General features: G+C 30.6%; 1 protein-coding gene across 8 annotated transcripts in view; it reads right to left on the reverse strand.

Moving 5' to 3' along the window:
* eag (potassium voltage-gated channel protein ether a go-go) overlaps nt 1-21,632 on the reverse strand; it is a 227,024-nt gene that overhangs the window by 156,348 nt on the left and 49,044 nt on the right. For all 8 annotated transcript variants that reach the window (XM_089227726.1, XM_089227725.1, XM_089227731.1 and 5 more), the window contains one exon: nt 10,741-10,799. The gene's annotated coding sequence lies outside the window, so the exon portion shown is untranslated. The remainder of the gene's footprint in view (nt 1-10,740; nt 10,800-21,632) is intronic.

Here is a 21,632-nt window from a genome sequence, read left to right on the forward strand (position 1 = left end):
TTTAATACAAACCACATTTAGAAAATAATGTAGTTACTCACCGCAAAAATAATATACGAATTATAAATTGACAAACATCGCATACAAAATGATCATCAATTGAAAGTAATATAGAAAATAAACGTAAGACATAGAAAACTTAAAAAAAAATATTCGATAGAGGATCATTTCACTCTTATATTAAGGAGTTAATATATGGGAAAACTTTAGAAATATTGACATAAGAGATGACCTGGTATGGTGTTGAAAAAACCCCTTAATTTATTTATTTAATTACGCAACAGTACGGGACGTGACCAATTTGATACAATATTTATAAATATAATAAATATTGTTTGAACAACATATTTAGGTATAGTTGATGGGTCTTTCTTGGATTCGGTATGATGGTTTATTTGTTGCATAGTTTGGGTAAAAGTTGGCAACGAAAATGGATAAATGTGACGGGTATTAACGAATGATATTTTAATATTAATTTGAGTTAATATTTCTAGGGAATCTATAAGACCATCAATTAGACACCTATGGAATTTAAGTAATTTTACATTAACTTTAATGAACTAACGTATTTATTCAATCAACTAGAAAAGTCATCTGCAAAAATATATTTACGTATCAATGAGGAGAAAACAAAATTTATGGTTCGACGAAAACAGAACGATGTAAGATTAATTACATCTTTTAAGTATAATGTATACATGATTTAGGTAGGGTGGATTAGTTAAAGTACTTTGGAACCATTCTTTCAGCTGTTATGGAGCGGCAATGAAAGAAGAAGAAGCGAAAATCCAAGCCATGATAAATTCTTTTAAGGGCTAGCTAATCTGTTAAGAGCTAGATCCTTATCAAGAGATTAAAAAAACAAACTTCTTTAATGAGACCAATCGTTTCATGTGAAACAGAGATTTGGAAAACACGAAAAACTGTCGAGATCAAACTCTTTGTTTTTGAGAGGAGTATCCTGATAAGAATTATTCAAACCTGGAAAGGGCAGTGTAGCTAATCAATGTTAAATTAGGAAAATAGGGAATTTGAATAACTATACAAATAACGAATATCGTTGAGAAAATCAAAAACAAAATGCAAAAATGGCCGAGGTAAGCGTGGAGAAACCAAGACTCATTTCTCAATATAACACTTGAAAAAAATATACAACAAGAAAAAGACCCATTGCAATACCGAGTATGAAATATGTATAAGATTTAGAGGGGAATTATGTAGTTCTAAGAGAAGGAACAGATTTGAAGGCACGAGTAACTGATTGGGAGGGACGCAAGGCAATATGTATGATGGCATAGAGATCGTTAATGCCAAAAAAAGTTCCAACACATAATTATCCAGTAGAATACAAATTGGCCATGTCTTCAGAGGTATAATTTGTAAATATATTATAATATAATACAAATTTACATCATTCTCAGAAGAGTTCAGTCTCCTGATTTTTTCGTAAGTATAAAATAATTCTGTTTGAAAACTAAAAAAAAAAATTTAGTTTGCTATACACATCAGTTTATCCTATGTGTATTGTTTTAGATGTCTTTTAATGATTTTCAGGAGATCAATGCATCTATTGGTGCTACTGTATGTTACATATTCAAAAAGAGCAGGTATGGCGTGAATAAAATCAAAGTAATTAAAAAAAAAACCCTGAGGGACCTTGGGATTACTGGGTCGTTTACCCCATTTCAATGCCTATCACATGTGTTCGTGTAAATATCGTCTAAACTTGGACGGTTATTTAATATCCCCAGTGGTACATATAATGCAAAAACATTTACTAATAGTTAAATATATTCAAAACAGCTACCAAATTAGATATATTTTCATATTTTCAAATTATTAATAAGCATGGCGAAATGTTAATAATTTATAAATTATAGTTTTTCACTAATAAAAACTAGTGGGGCGTAGGTATAACCTAATATTGACATGCATAATGCAAACATGATTAATATATATTTTTTTAATTTTAAATGATAAAGCAAAACTAAATTAATTAATTAATTAATTAAATATAGTTATTAATATTCAAAGAATTAAAATATGCAATAAACAAATTTATAGCTAAGAAGAATTGAATTAAATCAAATTCTCAAGTTTACCTTTTTTTTTTCGTATTATGAATCACTACATGGGAGCCGAACTGTTTTCACATTGCTTAGCTCCAATTTTCACATTGCTTAGCTCCTTTTCACATTGCTTAGCTCCATTTTCACATTGCTTAGCTCCTTTGCACATTGCTTAGCTCCATTTCACATTGCTTAGCTCCATTCTCATTGCTTAGCTCCTTCTCAAGTTTACCTGAGAGACTTATTCAATATTCTCAAAACTATAAAAATTGTACCTATTATTTGTCATGAAAAAACGTTCATATTAATAACAAATCTGTAATATGCAAAGATATTCTGAAAGATGCAAATGCGCTGCACTAATGCATTTCACAAAATATGTCGACAAAATTTCCTGAACCAATAAAAGATAAACAAACAAATAAACGTACCTAGATACTTATGATAAACATTTCAAAATTTTTTTAATCTCATCTTGTCATCTCTAATCTTGAACAGAGATTAAATCGGGTTTAGCAAGACTTGCATTTGAGTCACGACGGGCTTGTGATAAAAATCCAAAATTGCCTATATTATGTATGCGCGAGATAAGCGCATGTGCTCGACCCGATACAATAGTGTGACATAATAATGTTATCTTTCTGGAAAACGTATGGCGTCATTTCACGGACTATTTAACGCGAGATGAACCGGACCCGTCCCGAGAGTAATATTATGGCCGATAAAAATCTCTAGACTAGCATTATACGAAGCGATTGGGTCCAGTGTGGCGTCGAGTTTACGTCATTCGTATAGAGTTTAAACGTATAATAATAATAGTAATAATATAATATAACTTATAAGTACCCATAAGAGTGCCCGCACAGTACGTCGCGTCGTGAGTTCGTGACCGAGCTCGGTGTGAGATCTTCCGCGACGGACGGAACTCTCGGAAATCGTTTGGGGAACGGACTTCCCCCACCACCCTCAGGATTCTGACCGTTGCTCGTAAACTTTTTACGGAGTGATCAATTTAAAAACTAGCCTCGACGATCCAAAGTCAATTTTTCGTAGAAGGTTTTTTTTTTTTATAGGTAATATTTCTTTTTATAACTACAATTTCATCTAAAAAATATAAATACTTTGTACATCATAGCGAAGTTTTATTTTTCTAATGAAGAGTTAAATTTTTTATTTCATTATCAAAATATTTTTTTCAAAATTGTTGAGGTTTCAATGTTATATATTATATAGTAGGTATGACTATTGAATATCGAATAACTAATTTTCATTTTATTAACGAATCAATTTTTTCAGTTCACAGATGAACTTTCCGCTCGGCGAGAAGCCTACCACATATTATTATATATTGGGTTAACCTTTGCCATTTCAATATATTCATAATCTATTTAAAAATAATACAAATGAAACGGTATAATTTTTTTTTGAAAACATGACACACAACGATTGGCTCAAACAACATTAGTGTACATACTAGTTAAATGGCTCACACTGTTCATATTGATGTTTTTCGTTTTACATCGACGCCAGCAAAGTCATTCCGATAAACATAAAACCGCAATTTATCGCTATAGGTACATAGTAGTTATGCATTGTGTTATACACATCTGATAATACAAACGATTTTTGTATTATCAACTTCATGTTTTAACGTGATTATACAAGTGTGCATAAACGTAAAAATTCGAGAGAACTTTAAGAGTAACATTATTTTATTGGTACATAAATGGCGCTGGTGTGTATACCAGCTAAAACCTGACGTGTTATATGGTAGGTAAGGTAGGTATAATGTACGATGCGGTGAACGCTGTGACGGGCGGCAATTTGGTTTTAAGACGATTTCTCCCTCCACAACCATTATAATACATATTACATGGCATATAATACTGTATACTGTTCGCAGACAATAAACTAAATCTTACTAAATCCCCATGACGATGTGTGCAGTGTTTCCAGAACCGCGAAACCGCGTGCAGTAACACATGAACGATATTATTAGAAAAACACGAAATATTCTACCTGTTATTATATTGTTGTACAATACACGATACCACGCAATGCACGTATATAGCGACGGTCTTATGAAATAAGCAATAAATTACGGTCTAAACCAAAATAACTGGAGTAATAATGTATTTACCTATGCTGTATGGTATTGTTGCGTGGTTCTCTAGTAAATATAATAAACGTGAAATAGACAGCAGCGACAGCCATTTTATAAAACAATAATCGGAATGGGTTTTTTTTGTTATTTATTCACATAATATATAATATTATTTATGTATATATATAAAAAAAAGATAATATGATTACAAGTAATACAAGTAACGGTGGAGCAATGGATTTAATTTTTAATTTTCTATAGCTCGTTTAACTAAAAGGGTACATGTTTTCAAAATAACATTATAACGAGGAGGACAGCGACAGCGAGGTACAGAGAAGGGTAGAAGAAGAAGAGTGACAAGGATACGCACAAGTTCGATTTAATTTAAACTTTGCGGGGTAATAATAATAAGATACCACTCGCTCTTTATATATAAAAGCATTTAACGGGATATTCGTTGTTCTTTACGTTCAGATACTAATAAAAAAATAAATAAATGTGCCAACATGATTATACTCTATAGACTGCTAATATGCTAATTATATTTTATTACAACCAGAAATGAATAAGGCGTGTGTAACTATAATTAATATATTTATAACTTATTATATTTAATATCATTCATTTTGGAAGGATTACGCCCGCCGCAGACTCATTACTTCAATATAGTATGATGCAAAACGAATGAAAAATCTACTGTTTGATCTGTGACCGTGTTGAAATAGTACGAAAAAGACGTTATGGTTAACTGGATATATTTTGAACAAAATATTTAGTTATTATTTTATAAGTGATTATAATAATTAAAAAATAATAATTAATTTAATTTGAACAGTGCTGCAGACCTTGTGCTGTTATTATTTTTCTCTCTGATACCTAGGTATTAACTTTAAAACTTTGACTGTTGAATAATATTATACTATTGTAATTAGTTTGATATTATAACTTTAACGTTCGTTTAACGTTGTAGACATAACTCAAGCGTTAGACTCGAGTTAACTTTTTTCCATAAACTTGCACCAATCCCTTCGATAGCCATCTTATAATCACCCGACGTTTCCGCTGCCACCACAAAACCTATTCAAATGCTTAATCGTCCAAACATTCCGCAAGCGTATGTTATAAAATACTGCACGCAGGTAGGTGCGTGAAGAACGGGATCCTGGGTAGACTGAGATGGATAGGCACCGAGATCGCAGACGCCACGCAGACGATACATCTTCGCGGTAAAGGTGCGCTGCCGTAACGATAATAAATCTTCTTCGCATTAGATCGATCGATGGCCATTGGCCACGGATAGTCCTTCGAACCAGAAAAGGCGTCCGTATATTATTATGTACCTCTGTCCGCGTACAAATACATCCGTCCGTCCGGAAATTCACAGAGTCCGGTAATAAATTTCCGATTTCACGAGCACCCGACCGTATGTATTTGTGTGAACATTTATATTTGTGTGTGTGTGTGGGAGGGGGAGAAGCTATCTGTTGTAAGAGCGCTGCACTAGATAATAATTATATACCTACGACTAGACCTCAGGAGGCAAAGAACAGACACGCACAGTATTGGGTGACAAGGAAATCTGTTCAAATACAGGGAATTTATTTTTAACGGACGTAAAAATCATTATTTCACATGTTGTAGGTACCTATTATGTTCAAGAAATTAATACGTTAAGACCACGTATCACTATACAAGAATCAATGCAATTATTTTATGATCCCATGATAGTGATCTACCATTTTTCAAGTACTTTTCTGAACCCTTCCGAAATTAAAAAGGGTTTTTTTAAAAATATAATTTAATATTTATTTGTTAAAAATTAAAAATATTTGAAAATACACTGACATTACTCAGTTTATGGGTTTCGATATAATGTTCGACACTCAGGTTACTTTGAGTTGGAAACTGTGGCGAGTAAATCGTCTCGTCGTAAAAGGGAATGTGACGATATAGATGATTATTATAGACCATAGTCCATTGACATTAAGGATGAAAACGATTCCTATTTGAGGTCATTAAAAAGTTATATAGTTTTCACTCGGACGCGCTTGGGAAACCATAATTCTGGGAAAAATGGTTGTATTAAAGTGTACCACGTGATGACTATTATATACAAAACATTATAGCATATACGTACAATATTATATTGACTCGATTGCAAATCGATAGCTATAATAAAATAATGGTCATTGGTTGCTCGAAACTTTTGTAGTTTTTTAGATGAAAAAATATCAAATAAAGTATAATAACGATAATATAATGTATAATATTGTATAATAAATTATGTATAAAACAAAACCCTAGTGTAAAAAACTATATCTCTAAAGGGTTGTTATTTGAATTGCTAAATTTTTATTTACCGATAAAATGTCAAATGCAGTGCAGAGGAAGCGTAAAAATAAAAAAATATATTATATTATAAATAATAGGTAGGTAAAATTTAATGTTAATTTTATTTTAAGTTTTTTAGTCGACTAATGTTTGGTTTTTTTTTTTTTTCAAAGAAGCTATTACTTGTAATTTAACCTAATTTTATAAATCTTATAATTCAATAAGCAACTAGTTACAACTGAAATTTTCGATCAATACAGTTGCATAAATTCAATCGGTTAATGTGCAAGTTTTATAAATGTATCAAAATAACGCCGTAAACACATATTTTGTCACCCGTACGGCCGTACATTATAACACTGATCACTCAGGGAAACGGAGTGTACAAACACTCGCTTGACTCGAATTATTATTATTTTTTTTTTTAAAATTAACTTCCAACTAAATAAAAAATAAAAGTAATTGATGTAAAACCATAAAAAAAAATTTAAAATTGTTTAAGGGTACTGCAGTCATAGAATAAGAAAAACTCATAATTAATCGTCTGATGAAACACAACAGTATTGGTTAGATAGACTTTCAATCATTAATAAGTTTCCTATATTACTACCGTAATCATGTTTACTATTTTTTTTTATACAATTCAAAGATTAAAACAAAAATCCGAATATTAGAAATTTACTATTTTACATTAGTCAATAATATTGTTTGTTGTAAAAATAAATATTAAAAATACTAAAACTAAAATCTTCCCAAATCCTAAAGTTTTATCAGCCAATAACATTTAAACTATATTATTATAATACTTCGTTTTGAGTGGCTTGGAAAAATTTACCATCGTGTACATAAAAAAGCGTAGACATTCTTCACTTACCTACCTGTATACAACATAAACTATTATTTCGACGATTTCGGAGCAAAGCAATTTGCGTGAAATATTATAATAATCGGTCGACGATGACGCCCACCGATCGCCAGCCAACGATAAGGCCGCCGAGTTGTTATCGTTTGGCCCTGCATATAATTATAATATACATTTTATACATATAATTATTATATTATAATAATGTTAAGGCGTACACGTGATATTATGCGCTATACCATACATATAGTGTATATTATGCTATGCACAAGGTAACTTTTCCGTGTCACACGTTTTCTCGGAAAACTTTTTCGCGTGTTCCTAGCTAGCTTTGTATACAATATTATAAAAAAATATTACGTGGTATAAGTGTTGAAAAACTTATAGTAATATACATTTTATAAAATCAAATTCTCATTTCGTTATTTTCGTACACGTTAAAGCTCTATCTCACACACAATATATATATATATATATTAATAGCAGACACTATAAATTATATTTTCTAACTATTTTAATTTCTAGTTCTGAAATCATTAAATGTTTATTCACAGGAATTTTAACCTCTAACTCTATGAGTTGATCTTCTGCTGCACATAAATAAATTGGATCTACAAATCAATGTAGAATATAATTTTAATGATTTTAATGAAACAATATTTTTAATAGAATTTAAAAAGGTCCATTGAAAATCAAAATATGTACCTACTATAGATAGTGTGGAATAGAATAATGTCTGAAGAAAACTAAATTTGTCTAAAAAGTCAACCCGTTTGTCATAATTCAAAATATTATACTACTGCAGTATTGAAGTTAGGCGTTTACAATTTTTTTTTTTTTTGTCACCCGCATCACAGCACTATAATTTTTGGCCATGTAAAATATAATATACTTTTTGTTGTTGAAAAACTTTTAACAAACACATAAAACTATAATTATTCCCTGAGATTCCAAAGAATTAACAAACAAAGTTTAGGTTAAGTTAATTTCACCATTTTTTTACACAAGGAGTTTATTATTAACATATTTGGTATTTTTTTTTTTAACTATAATAAGACTCTTGTTTTTAAATTAATTCAATTGTTACTCAAATCGAGTTTGTATACAACTCCCACCCCCCGTCGTGCAAACGACAACTTTTTATTTTAAAAAATTATTTTCAACCCATTTTTACACAACCACTTTACATTATACCTTTGCGCGAATAAGTTAGATTATTACCTATATTTATATTATTGGAAGTGCCCTCTCATATGGAATATTATTTGAAACAAGATTCATTTTTTATTTTTTACTGTGTTTGATTTTTTAAACGTATAATATCTTGTTCCTTACAGTAAATTCCTCAAAACACGTAAATACCATTATTTTAGATTATACCCCATTGTACCATTGTATATAAGTATGATATTTGAATATATAGTGTAAAAGAAGCGACAGGTACTGATAGCGATTTGTTAGTGCAAAAGGCTAAATCTGCTATTATATTTTATCAATGGTGGAGGGGGAAGAAGAAAGATGTTTATTTCCATTTCAGATTCTGAGCGAGAAATGAATATATTGATTTTACAATATTGAGTGTTATCATTTTTTTTTTTTTTTTTGTGTGTGTTTAAGTGCACGATAAGTTGTCGAAATAATGCTTCAATTTTAAACTTCAGTAGCTTTTCCGGTTGGAAAATGAATCTAGTTGACGCTTTTTCTAGTTTTGAAGAAATAAAATATTATAATTATAAATGTATAACTATTAAGAACACGGGAAGTATTCGGCCAGCCGTATGGGAATGCGTGCGGCGCGGTGGGTAACATGTTTGATAACATTACGGTGTTAAATAATTCGTAATTTTTCTCGATATTAAAAAAAATATTAAAAATCAGGAGAGATTAATGAAAATAAAATTTTGAAACGTTAATATTTTCAGAAAAATAAACTCTACAAAATGGCTATCTTTAATTTTTTAGGAAATAATTAAATAAAAAAATATATTTCCTAACTTTTTCACCAAAATATTAAAATAATTTTTTTTTTTTTGCTTTTACGGGCCATTTAGGTCCATTGCCGCAACAACCACTTGCCTCCATCTATCTCTATCTTGAGCTAGTTCTTTTCCGTCAATCACTCCCAGTCTCGATGCATCTTTTGCAATCCTGTCTTTCCACCGCTGTCTGGGTCGTCCTCTCGGCCTGCTTTTGTCCGGCTTCCAGTCTGTGGCCAATCATATGGGGCCTCCGGATCTCCATACATGACCAGCCCATCCCAGTCTACTACTCTTAAGGACTCCAATTATATTTGTTTCACCATATAGTTCTTCTACTTCTCGGTTTGTTCTTAATTCGAAGTCCCCCAGAGCATTTCTTTTTGGTCAAAATATCCTTCTAAGAACCTTCCGTTCAAACGTAGCTACCTAGTCTATTTTCGTCCATCATTGTTGTTGCCCATGCACCGCAGGCGTATAGTGCTACAGGTCTAATCAGAACTTTGTACAACGTTATTTTCGTTTTCCATGATAGAAGTTTTGACTTGAGTAGTGGTACTAGTCCAAAGTAACATTTATTTGCCGCTAATAAATTAAAATATGAAATAATTATAGTTCTTATCCCTGTGAGTCTTATTACAAAACCAGAATTTCGATATCACCATTATTTCGGGAGATATCGCAATGGGTAAAATCCTCACGGGACACCCTGTATGTAGTATGTACCATAGTGTATGAAAGCGCATATAGCTACATGAATGATGATACATTATCTATCAATATCAAACTATTAGAAACTGTAATTACAGGTTCTATAATATCTAAAATATTATGTATAATATCGAGTGCGCTTGTTCTGCTCAAAAACGTCAATAATATCAAATATAAGGTACAGTTATAGTTAGATAGGGAACGCCAAAATCTTAGAACGATTTATTATTATTTATTACGATTAATGCAATATTAAGGAAGTTCATATTTTAATCTATTTAAGATGTAGACAATATATTATTATCCTCATAGGTTGGAAAAGAGACTATGTAAAAGACGGTGATCAAAACAAATTTTTTCACGACTACAATATTTCCTTCAATAACAATAATTTACAACATCGCGTTCATAGTAAAAAAAAAAAAAAAAAATACTTCGTATATATAACATACTTATGTATATATTTGTGTAAGTAGCTATACGTTCTAGGTAGGTAGGTACTCTAAATATCATTAACTTCTTATTTTATTAAAATCGATATCGTCCGAAAATTCAATTTCATTGTACATTTTATAATTCAAGTAGTAATATTATAAATCTACTAAATATTGAGAAAATAGATACCTACTACAAATGTCACATTATTTTATTTTATTTTTATTTTTTATTTTTGATAAACTCACGTACCTGTACTTATTTTTTTTATTCAGTTACGGCAGTAGATCAAGACGTAGCATCCTCACTTTCTGAAAAAAAAGAAAACAATGTACTTAATCAAAATAATATTATGACAAAAATAACAATTTATTAAAAATAGTGACTGCCTTCACTCGTTGTATTTTATTGAAAAAAAAAAAAATGTGTTGAAAGCGTAGTATTGGAAATATTTTATTTAATTATACATTTTCTGATTCAACTAAATGCTTGAAGTGTAGTGTTCAGAATCGGTTCCGACCTAAAGATTCTTATCGATTAGTTTTTCAAAAATGATAGGACGAAAAGAAATTCAAAAATAATTATTTTTCATTAAAAATCAATGTACGCTTAATATTATTATCACATAGAATATTTACTTATGTGTATATCGTTATTCATTAAGATTATTCAATTTATTTAAAAAAAAAAAACCTATTTAACCTATTCCTATACACATTTACATGAATGCATTTGCTGTATTTTTAATTATTATAGGTAGATAATATAATTATACCTATTATACATATATAACGAAATTAAATTGCGTGCTGTATTAAGTATAATGCTGATTGATGACAGAGTGAGTAACCTATTTTCGTAAACAATTAATAATCTCAATAAAATGGCGATTTAGCTTTTTATCGATGAAATAATATAAAATATTAAATAACATTGTGGTATTTATACGTGTATAGAGGGTGCTCGGTGACGTATAATTATTAGTAGTAGTGGCCATATTTGTTGAAAATTGATAATGTATACCGATAATAGGATGAAAGGACTTGGAGCTTTTCAAAAAATCGTATTGTACCTCACAAACTTATGCTGTGATTATGTCAATTACAAGGTGATCGTAGTACCAATTCGGTATTTTTCATATTATAGCCTGGACTAGTTAAATGTTAGACAAGACGTTAACCGTGATCAATTTCGAGCAACTTTTTTAGGTTAGGTTCGTTGATCTGTGATCACTCAACAAATACTCTCCGTATATAGTTTAAGCCGCATCTATCTCTATATCGACGATCTTGATACGATGACTTTAGTAAAGATTTCTAAATTTGGGATCCGAATAAGGCAAAATTCTATCACACTGATCACTACGTGATTATAAATGAACATCGGGACGTTAAGACGTATATCCGTTCGCCACAACACACCTCATATAATATAATATTATACTCATATTATACGTCATGCTTTCAATTTACACTTCAAAACGTCCGGTCAGTCGGTCGCATACCACGGTCGATGTGAATACCAATACCTACCTGCAGCTCCATCACAATAATACACGATGGCGGCGGGGTCGAGATCGATGCCACCGGTTGGATTGGAATAATAATTTATGTGCGTGCCCCGTAGTATAGCACCGGAATTTAAGTTGCAAAAAAATACAACACAACCATAATAATAATAATAATAATAATAATAATAATAATGTAATATATAATTCGTTTTTGGAAAATAACAAAATTTTATCGTACATTCTGTGCGACCGCTTCCACCTGCAGCACTACCACCTCCACTGCGTAGTACCTCCGTTCCTATACATATACATTATTATATTATACGATGGGTGCAATAAAACTGTAATCGAAAAAAATAACCGAAGCCGCCTCGACGGCCACTTCTCCGCCCCGTCAACCAACCACCACCGCCCCATCAACTAACCACCTCCACTGCCACTTCCAACAGTTTAACCGTAGACGGCGTGGCTCCGGTGGGGGGGGGGGCTGTGAGAGGGATGTTTTTCGACCACCCCAGACCCACCACCATCGTGCCACTAACCCTGCACCTTTCCAAACGTCCCCCGACATTTCGCTCGACTCGTTTTCAATTTAACAACGCGACAGCAGCCGCTTTTAAATTAAACGGTGAACCAGATACCACAATAATATATATACCATTACGCGACGAACGCTTAATAATAATATTACGACCGTTACGAGTATAACAATAATAATAATAATAGCGATATTATTTCCATCGCGTGAAACAGTAGTCAGCAAAGGGAAGACTTTCTCCCATGAAATTATAATCATACTAAATCGATCGAGAACCATTCGGACGATAGGTGGAAGCGAGACGAAAATACCTCGCGAGCAACGGGTGATCGAAGACTACATCACTGTTATATGATAATAATATATTATAAATATTTATTTTCCTCACGGTAGTAATATGACGGATATAATAATTGTACTCATGCGAATTCAGATACGCGGTCGATGAAACGTTTCGTTTTATGATATTACTTTATATCAGTTCGTTTCTCATATATAATACCAATCCAATCCGGTTTCAAATCCCCACAGACCACGTCATGATCCACTTACAAAAACAGAAAAAAATTGATTGATGACCCTCTTGATTTTCAAAACAAACGAAAATTGTCGATTGATAACCGAAATTTTCGTCTACTGCATAGTCAAATTGTCGAATGAAATTTTATTTACTTATATACCTTTCTATGTGTGAACAGTTTTTGTAAAAGTTTTAGATTTTTCTCATCCAAAAACGTTGTAACATACAAATTTGAGTTCTATTTTTAGAACATAAAACCAGACTAGGTACAGTAACCCCTCGTTATCCGTGGCTGAGTCGAAGATAAAATTGTATTAATGCGATATCATTTTATCGTTATTATATGCGAATTCTGTAGATAATTATTTAAGAAAACTGTAAATAATTGTTCGTAAGGCATAACTATACAACAATGATGTATTCGGTCCAACCGTACAGACAGAATTCTTGTATAGGATATTGATTAATGTATGTAACCGAGTTCTAGAGTCAGGACTCCTACAAGGGGGGGGGGGGTTGAAGGACACGTAAGTACTGGGGCCCGAACTTGCAAATAATTGCTCAAATATTATATATATTAGAAAAATGTTTGAACATTAATGATTGTTATTTAAGAAGGGCCCGGATTTATTTCTGTGCCAGGGCCAAAAATATGATGTGCGAGTCCTGTCTAGAGTGTATCCAGTTTTCATTTAGGCACGTTGTACCTACCTACAACGTTAATGTACTCAAAGAAATTATATATTTTTGTCTGTGTACCAATAATTCACATTTAAATGTCACGATCCTGTAGTACACAGATCCTTATTTCTTTTTTTTCATAATTTTTCTCGTGAGCACACATTGATTGTCCTCCAAAAATTTCCAGGAAAGGATATATACGTCTAGGCAGTTCTAGGTTCTCTTGGTCCAATCCTATAGACACAATGTTATCTCTACGTCCCATCATCCATAATTGTATTCACATCAACGTATTCTTTTTTCTTTTCTCGGCCTCTTTTTTCAGGAAACATGGTGCACTTCTTCATGATTTCAATAACTATTTTATATGCTCAATTCCATACATTATGCGTTTTTTTTTCAGTTAATTTATCCTCGTTTTCTCATTATCAGCAACTATGTAATATTTACAAAAAATACAATTTCGTTTAAAACGTTTAACCTAACTAAAAAATATGAAATCAATACGTCATATTATTTTCGGTTTACAAAAACTAATATTTCTTACGTAGTTTACATAGAAAAAAAAAACAGAATAAATTGGACCGAGTAGAGGTTCTTTTTCTTGTTGGAGGTGAAATGTAATAATATTGTTCAAACAACATTTTAATATGACTTTATTTCCGAAAACGCCCGAATACTAAGAGCAACGATAATATTATATTATATATTATAAAAATATTATATTATTTAACCTTAACGGCGGACAACACTCGTGCTAGTAGAATAAAACTTTTTTCTTTGTAAAATTCGTATAGGTGTTTTGCCCGTTTGTCATCTCTCATAAATTAAATTATGTATAAGTACCTACGCATATCATGTTACATGCAACAACCGTAACCACAACTGCACAATGCTATAATAATACTGAATAATAATAATGATGTGTTATAGAATTTGGGATGTTGATAATTTTTAAATGTCTATAAATAACTAAGGTATTTTGAATACTTGAAATTATTTTTTATTATTATTATATTATAATTGCTAAAATTTACAACAATTTGAGTTCAGAATTCTGAGTGGTCAGACGTTGTAACAATTTGTGGTTTTAAACGAGAAAATTGAAACTATATTACATATTAAAGTTTAAAAACAGTTAAAATAAAAAAAGTTACAAAGAATAAATAAAGAAGTTTAAAACCGAAAATTACTGATAATTTTTTTTTTTTTAAATCAACTTTTTATACTTATAGATTTGTTACAGAGTAATGCATTATAATTCGAGCTCATTCAAAGAATTATTAAGAACTAAATGTCTAATTTGTTACTAATATTGATCAAAAATACTAAGTAGAACCTAATAAAGGCGCTTAATTATATATAGTCGATACCATTAAACTCTTATATATGCATTTATATAACATTAAAAGTATTGTTTATCAAAATCAATAATATATTATATACAATTGTAGTTAAAGGAAGAAAAATTACAGTTAGAAACTTTTGTTTATGAATTTATTTTATGTTCTGATTGGAACGATGAATATATAATATTGTTATTGTTGATTTTACAATGATGTGTACGTTCTCTTGAAGAAATAAAAATGTTGCATTCTGCAACTTCAATATCTTTTCTATTGAGAAAGTGAATCTTTAGTACTCAGTGTACATATTTGAAAATTTATTAGTACGTTTTTTTTTAATTATACGAGAAAAAAATAGAGAAAACTCAAATATTAACTATAGACCCAACTGTCGAAAAAAAAATGTTCTGTTATTTTAGTTCAAACACGAATAGGTGAACATAGATGTATGCAATGTTCACATAAATATGTTGTTTTTTTATGATAAATATTTTACATTTTATACATTTTCATTACATTATACATTTGTAGAAAAATAATTGCAGTACATCAATTAATATTTACTACCTTCCAAATATCACGTATGTACTTTTTGAGACTTGAAACATAATTGTATATTATATTTTGTTAATATAATATGTTGGAATTAATTTTTATACACATTTGATGATTCTCAATATTGTTTTAGTGCAATATTGCTAGCATATTTCTAGGTATTTCATAGTGTATTAAATTCAGAGAAATTCATCGCGGCGGAGAATACTTCATAACCGAACTGCGTGAGCAGAATGAAAAAATTCGAAAAACTTATACATTTTATTATTATGACCTACTAAATATTATATAACCTGTGCAGATCCACTCCCGATCCAGTTAAAATCGTGGTAGAAAATGGTGCGTGTTGATTACATAATAAGAAATTTCCATCTGTTGTTGGTTCATTACAATAATAATATGAAGCACATATATTATAGTCTTTAAATTAATATCAAAAATATAACTGTGTGATTATTATAAGAATAGGCGATTCGAAACTCCTAAAATTTTTTATAAAAAATAGAGATTTGAGTCGGATCATTCTAATAAAGTGATGGATTCATTCATAAAAACCTAATAGATACATTAAAAATCTTAAAAGAGCAATATAAAATAAAATTTAAATCCTAAACAAATTAACTAAAAAATCTAAGCTTAAGTAAAAAAATCTACAAAAGTAGACTGAAAAGAAAATATAAGCATTTTAAACTATTATTTCAATTATATTATAGAAATATAGATATACGAAGAAAATCAAATAAAAATGCATATAATGCGTGAAAAGATATGATTGAAAGACATTTTTTAAAATGCAGAGAAAAAATGATGTAAAAGGGAAACGACAAATCAAAAAGGTCTCGAAATGATTTAGATATGGTACCTTATTGTACCGAGAAATCTGTTTTATACTAAGCTAAATATAATATATTTTCTTAAAAAATTATGGAACTAATATTATAACTTATAAAATATGGATTGCAAAAGTTTTTTTTTGTAACATATTTGATATTTTTATAACCGTATAGGAGCAACATTGGCTAAAACGTATTTCGAAATCTTAATGATAAAATAATATACACATTTATCCAAACAATATTTGGGGGTGAGCGACTTCAAACTCTCCCCACCCCCAAGTTACCACTGTGACTATTATAATATTTTATCTCGGTACGATGATAATATCTTCGACACAATATGTCCTACTCGTCCGTTTCTGCCGGTCTACTATACGTATTGATTATCGCTTGCCGGGCCGTTAACGTTTTAAACGACTATGATAATATTAAAACCGCGGATAGTACCGCTATTGCGGTGCAATAATATTCGAGAGCGCTAGCTGTGTTATTTAATTATTATTTTATTGTTCTCGGGTACTCTGTCAACTGTATTATGATTGTATAGCGATGTTTCAATTGTGTCATACTATATACAGTCGTTGTACGTTGATGAATAAAAGGGAGTATGTGGGTGGTGTGGGCAACCATCCGCCCTAAGCTGCCGAGTAGTCAACATTTGAGTTTACGATGAATTTCAGTTGAGGCTTGAGAGAAATAATTTTTAAACACATTATACCCACCCCAAAACGTTATTATATTATGCTGTAAAGCGTGACATTTTCCGTTTGAACGAGAGGAAAGTTAACACGTTGCTAATGCACCTGATCATTATTTTATTACGATACTGTATTGACGATAAATTTAAAAAAATATACTTATTTCCAGATTTTATGATCATCGATAATCAGTCCAAAATTATTGGGCTCTGGAATTGAGAAATTCCACTCCTGAGTTCAAGACATAGTGCAGCTATATAGTCATGATTAGGTTATGTTAGGTTAGACACACTTAATCTATGGTTAAATACTGTGCAGTCTTTCGATTCAGCCAATCGATTCACAGTATCTCAGGCCTAGGGATGACTCACAATTATTTCAGACAGGCGAAAAAAACCAAGACGGTTAAGTCCGACGTCTAATCGATTCAGAAACTATAGACAATATAGGAAATGATCAGTTTGATTTTTATTTATTGACTTTGATATCTGATTAACTGTAGGTGACTAGTGATCACGTTAGGTATTAGAGTTATGTAAACAATATTATGAATAGCATTATGTGATATACTGACGTTTAGATAAAATAATATTTAAAAAAATTATATATATATTACAGTATATATATATTTGAGTACAAAAACATTATTAATAATTATTATATGATTTGAAATCAAATGCACATTAATCGATTAATTAATAAACAGGAATAATTAGCTTATTTATAACGTCCATTGATTTTTATCGTGTACAGTATAATAATATCATGCATAATATTTTTTTAGTTTTAATATAATATAAAAATGCACTCTTTATTTTTTAGTATTAATTATTGCTAGCAAACCGTAACTATTTTCTCTAACTGCATCTTTCTAGATGATCAGTGAGAAAATTAACTTTATTTTATTTTCTGGATAAAAATGTTGTTATCCGGACTAATCACTTATGGTCTCGCGTCCACCGCCGCTGACGTCAGGTAGGTAGCTATCTATTTAATATGACGCCACGCGCACAATACTGCAGACATGAATCGTATTTCAACGGAACTATTATTATAAATAAATACGGTGGGACTGGTGGCGGTGGCGACGGTGTGTAGTTTTTTTTCATTTCGTTTATATTTTTTTACATATCGACACACTACATTTAGTGGTGGTATAGTAGTGGTAGTAGTAGGTCAGCGGTGGCTAAAATACCATGTTTACCGTGCACCTGCCAAGTCCTTCGGTCGCCACCTAATATCATTTCACGACCGACCGTTGTTTTGCGCACGCGCACGCTCAGACACGAGTATATTTGCCGGAAAGATTTATCGCACCAACTAACACTCGCGTATCACACACACGTGGTATGTGTATGGTTAGGTTACGCATCAAATTGTGGTTACCAAATACGTCTTATAATATACGCACGATCTTTTGTGTAGTAGAGCCAGAACTTAAATGGAAACGATAAAAAACGGGACAAATCGAACATATAGGTACTGCCCGATCGATTTGATACATTTACTAAAAAGTCAATTTTTATATTATAATAATATTATTAGAAACTTTGTTTGTATATAATGGAAAATGTGAACACAAGTAAAAATTATTCTATATAATAATATAAACAACATCGTTATTTTACTAAAACAAACGAAAATAATTCAATTCCTGATACTTGAATGTCACAAAACAAAATGTATACGAGACTTTCAAGTGTCTATATTAAATACAAGCTAAAGTATTCGTTCGTCCATATTATTACAATCACCTTTACTTCAGAGTTTGAAACGTAATATGTTTTTAAGTAATCGTTCTGGCAAATTTTAAAATTAATTTTTTGACTTGTAAATTATAATATGCTATACATAACAGTATTACACCTTCGATACCTAAACAAATAAAATTTTATATTTTTACATATTTTATTGTTTTATATAATTTTTACTAAGTAATTTAAATACTACATCTAAGATTACATAAAGTTTTTTTTATAAAATCATTTTTTTAAATTATTGTCTTTAGAATAAACACTTAACTAACTCTGCAGAATCTACCCGTTAGAATTTTGATTTAGAAACATTAAACTTCTCAAAACAATAAATTATCCACTAAATAATTAAAGATAAAAAATAGGAGTTCCCATTTAAAAAACAATAGTTGGAATCGACACTGGATATCCCTCAAGTAGTAAAAAAATATCAGAAATTTGAAAAAATAGACTAATTAGTCTTCTTAAAAACTTTAAAAATCAGAATTTAAATAAAATATGTACTATTAAAGGGAAAATGGGAGAGGTGAGTTGAGAATGTTGAAAAATTACCATGTACACTATTATTATAGTATAAATATATCCTATTTTATAGTTAAATAGATATAAACACTCATGTAATTCACGAAATAGCTTACTACAATAATATATTAACTACCTACTCACAAATCGGGAGAATTCTCTCTCCCCCCACCCATATTCTGTGCATTAATCAAATTTTTATACGCAATATAATATAATATAAATGTATACATAATTGTATATGTGACCCGTCCGGACGAAATAAAACGAAATAAATTCGAACGCTGCTGCAGTAGGTACCTATATACGTTAAAGGTCGTGGACACGCCGCCAAAACGGGCTTATGTTTATATACGTTACGGCGTTACCTATATATATCTGGTATATTATACTCGGTTAAGCCGCTTATACAGGTAGGTTTATGCGCTTTTCTAGCGTCCTCATCAAGGACAGCGGCACGAGTTCCGCTGTCCTCTCGCCATCCGCCACCATCACCTCACCGTACGCCATACCACCCCAAAGCAACCAGACCCCCATATTGTTGGATCATTACTTGTTATTATATATATATATACACACACACATATATATATGTATGATATAAGTAGCTAGGTACCTACGAGTGTACAATATTATTAGATCGCATATATCTACGCGTGAGAGTATGTTTTCCACCGTGACGTCGTTCATAATAATAAGACGACTTTTTCGTCGAGGTTTTCTGGAGTTTTTTTTTCCCTACAGCAGTTATATAATATACAGTTTTGGTGAAACGATGATTGTGTTCAATAAGATCGTTAGGTTAGACGCTTAATTAAGAAGTTTTTTATGTTTTTGACACATCAAGGTCGTCAGAGATTTAAAAGGAAAAAAAGCAAGAAGCCTAAAGCACAGTTTTTGGTTAGAAATGCTTGGTTTAGCATTGTGAATCTTAAAATAACTTAACGATTCCTCTCAAAAATATAAAGATGCAAAAATTAGATTGTTTTGTTATACTTATAGTTTAGTTTGAATACCGTCGTGGGTCAGTTGTTTTAATTTTGAGATTGTCTGACCTTAAACAGCCTAAAAACAACAATCATTTACATTAAATGATGATATAATGGTAATTTTGCGAGCAAATTTATTATACGTTATTTGTATTGAATGCCATAACATTAAGACAGTTAAAAATTATTTTACGATTAGTTTTATGATTCCATCAATCAATTTGGAAATAGTATAAACGTATTTAAATAAATGACTGATTAATTTTGTTTATTTAATATATTTACATGTATTATATATTTGGGTCTTACAAACAAAGATACAAGATACAGTTAAGGAAAAAGTATGTATATGATGCAAAAGATGCCAAATACATTATACAATAAACAAATGTTAACAGGTACAATTAGGATACTGAAACCCGTCTCAATAATACTATTATATACTAATAACAAAATGTCGATTGATATGCATAATTTAAATATAATGATATTCACATATTAGGATATAGTTAAACGTCAAAAATCTCCGTCATACTGACTGTTGTCTAGTTATTCCGAAATTATCCCGTCAATAAACGCAAAGTTGCAAAATCATATCCTGACAAAACTATTAGCGAACTTTGTGATATTTTAATATCGTCAAAATTGGCGAAGTTATTAATCACGACCAAAAGTTTTGGCTAGGTATCTTAAACGCAGTATATTAAAATACATTTTAAAATATTAAACTTAATGCAGCTTGGTTATATCAAAGAAGTTTGGGATACAAGTAATAATAAAATTAAAAAACTTCGGCACGTAGAACGAGAGACATACAAATCAATGACGTGAGTTCAAAAATTTGCAGGGTGATCGTGACATACCCATGTCCCTTCGAAATCGACCTTTTTCATCTTTCTTTGTTATCCTGACAAAATTTTATCGGTACGAAGTCAACAGGAACCATATATTATTTATACTTGGAACAAATTTAAGTCTCATTTTATTACAAAAATATGTACGTATAATTCAATTCACACCTCCAAAACAAAAAAGCCACATTTAATATAATTTTTATTTTTCCACCGAAAATATATACCAGTACCTATTGAATTATTAAAATTGATATAATTTTTAAAAAACATAGTTATTATATGAATGTATTATAATGTGATATTTAATTTAACCAATTTATCACAGAAATCAAAATTCAACA

Source organism: Diuraphis noxia, unplaced genomic scaffold (assembly GCF_037042655.1).
Source record: "Diuraphis noxia isolate RWA-SAM2 unplaced genomic scaffold, SU_Dnox_SAM2 contig0004, whole genome shotgun sequence".
In the NCBI taxonomy this organism is placed as follows: domain Eukaryota; kingdom Metazoa; phylum Arthropoda; class Insecta; order Hemiptera; family Aphididae; genus Diuraphis; species Diuraphis noxia.